Source organism: Gossypium hirsutum, chromosome A04, assembly GCF_007990345.1.
Source record: "Gossypium hirsutum isolate 1008001.06 chromosome A04, Gossypium_hirsutum_v2.1, whole genome shotgun sequence".
Taxonomy (NCBI): Eukaryota; Viridiplantae; Streptophyta; class Magnoliopsida; order Malvales; family Malvaceae; genus Gossypium; species Gossypium hirsutum.
The window spans coordinates 22994581-22997550 of NC_053427.1; the positions used below are offsets into that span (position 1 = coordinate 22994581).

Here is a 2970-nt window from a genome sequence, read left to right on the forward strand (position 1 = left end):
AAACGTCATTTTTTTCCATATATGCTTTCAGCAAGTTCTCTAAACTATTTGATGCCTCAGCTTGATGTCATTTTGGGGCTTGCTGATTAAACCTTTGACATTGGTTGAGTCTATGCTGCATAAAGTTGTTGTTTGGTCCATTTCCTTTGTTGCTCCAAGAAAGGTTGTGGTGATTATGACATGAAGGATTATAGAAGTTGGACTGGGGTCCTTGTCCACTCCTATTTTGGTGTTGGTTCCCCACATAGTACACTGACTTAGGATTCAATGGGCAAATCTTGAAAGAATGACCTTCCCCACAGTACACACAAGAAACTACTTCAAATAGATTTGGTGGCTGAGCTACAAAATTATTAGCACTATTAGCGGTAAATTATTTTAACATAGAAGAAATAGATGATACCTGAGCTTATAACGAAGTGAGGGCATTAACTTCATGAACTCTGGCTACACGTATTCCTAAAGTTGTTCGATTTGTTGGCCATTGATAGTTATTACTTGCAATCCTCTCAATGATCTCATAAGACTCACTATAAGACTTAGACAAAATTGTACCATTTGTAGAAGCATCCCCCATCAATTTTGTATGTGCATTGAGACCATTATAGAATGTCTTCAACTGGATACAATGAGGAATCCCATGATGAGAACACTTACGAAGTAACTCCTTGAATCGCTCCCAAGCCTCATGCAAAGACTCGTCATCCAATTGTTGGAAAGTTGTAATCTTGTTCCTCATCTTAGCGTGTTTGCTAGGTGAGAAATACTTAACCAAAAATCTCTCTGCTTATTCTTTCCATGTAGATATGGAACATGGTGGCAATGAATTGAGCTATGCTTGTGCTCGATTTTGGAATGAGTACAGAAACAACTGCAGCCCTAATGCGTCTTCAGTCACACCAGCTGCCTTGAATGAATCACTCACCTCCATAAACAATCAAATGTGGAGATGTGGATCTTCCGTGGACATACCACTAAATTTGCCTACCGTTTGTAGCATTTGAAACATCACTGGTTTCATTTTGAATTCGGTTGCCTCAATATCTGGCCTTCTAATTCCTAGATTTAACTTATTGAAAAGAGGCACAGCATATTGTCTGATGCATCATTCCCTATCATCGGCAATGAGGATGGGATTTCTTACATGATCGGCTTCATTACCTTGGTCTTGATTCATATTTCCAAGTTCTATCTTGACTTATCTTTGAGTTGTTTGTTCACGTCTCCTTTGTTTGAAAGTTTGCTCAATTTCAAGGTCTACTAGGAGTAAATCGATAATTCGATCTATATTCATAAACACCTAAAAAAGAAAATCACAAAATTAAAAAGAATAAGTTAGTACTGTTAGAAATAACCAAATTGAAAATGAATAATTTCACAAAGAATGACTATGGCAACAGTTGACAATCCCTAGCAACAGTGCCAAAAACTTGTAATGCTCGGGTTTGTGCAAGTGTACACAGTCGTTATAAAGTAATAAGTAAGTATCAAGTTATCGTCTCCACAGGGATTGTATTTGTGCTAAGTCACTTAATTTGTAAAATTATATTAACAATTTGATAAATAAAGACAATATAATTGAGAAGTGATGAAAAATTAAGTACATGAAACCGAATGCAATGATCCCTAATGCAATTTATCCTAAGTATGCAAACTATATACATGAAATAGATTATAGCAGAATTAACACAATAAGCAACAATTATAACATAAATAAGCTACGATAATTAATTTAATTGAACTAAATCTATTATCAATATTCAGAAAAACATTCCATGGCAACTCGATCTTTCATGAGTTTGGAAACCACATTAGTCTTTTCGGAATCCTTTACTTAGTAAATAAGCATTTTACTAATCCGTATTTACTAAGGGTTTCATAGTATTCATGCAAGGTAACAGAGACGTGTTAGGTTTGAAACAATTTAATCACACAAATCTAAAAACTATGCAGGTAACAAAGCTTAGTTAGGGTTGTAATGTAACATGCAATTTAATTAGGTTAGGATCTAAATTGAGCATGCACATTTCAATTACGTGTCCATTAGCTGTCGTCTGGTTAGGATCGCTTAGCTAATTTAGGTGCACTTCAATCACATATGAACGAAATACAGACTTGATTTTAATTGAAAACATGATCAATTAAGGCACAAACATTATAAGCATGAATCTAATAAATATTATTTAATCAAAGAAATCATCCTAACTTAAATAAAATAAAGCTAACATTGATGTAAAAAAGTACAAAGAACACATAGCAAACATCTTTAAATTAAATTAAAGAAAAGAAAGATTAAACCCAATTCAGGTGGCTGTCACCCAAGACTCTGATTGACGAGGCTCCTTCGTTCCTTTGCTTCGCTTCTTTGCTAATAGTTCTCCAAGGCGGCCGACCAAGGGCTCTTTAAGAGGCTAATTTGCTAAAAGTTCTTATGCAAAGAGGATGATAGGCGTGAGGGGAAAAGAAAGGTAAGAGAGTTGAGAGAGGAGAGAATGATGAATGAGTGAGGGATGACGGATAGGTGAGAAATGGGATCTTATTTATAGGTGAGGTAAGACAATTTGTAATATCCCAAATCAGGGCCTAATCGGAATAGTGGTTTTGGGATCAAAAATTTGAGATAGAAATAATTATTTTATTATCATTTTAAGGTCTATGGCATGATTTCATGATTGTGTGAAAATTTCATTTGGAAATTTTTTTGATAGAGAATTTGATATTTGAGGACTAACTTGCAAAAGTTGTAAACTGTGTGTTCTAGTTCACAAAGGTACTAAGTACTTGTGACTAATGGGTTTTTAAAGTGGAGGTGCTTGGATAGTAATTAGACCATTATACTAGTTTGGACAAAAATACCTAAAGGAAGAAAAAACACCATAGTTTTTAATTAAGGGCATTTTGGTCATTTAGTTATTAAAATGAATTAAAAACAAAATTAAAAGCCAATTTTTGTCCAGCTTCAACCCCTTG

General features: G+C 34.5%; 1 non-coding gene across 1 annotated transcript; it reads left to right on the forward strand.

The window, feature by feature from the left end:
- Nucleotides 1-635: 635 nt before the first annotated feature.
- Nucleotides 636-742, forward strand: LOC121228409 (small nucleolar RNA R71). The gene has a single exon (XR_005925985.1). It is a non-coding gene; the product is annotated as a small nucleolar RNA R71 (small nucleolar RNA).
- The last annotated feature ends 2228 nt before the right edge of the window (nucleotides 743-2970 follow it).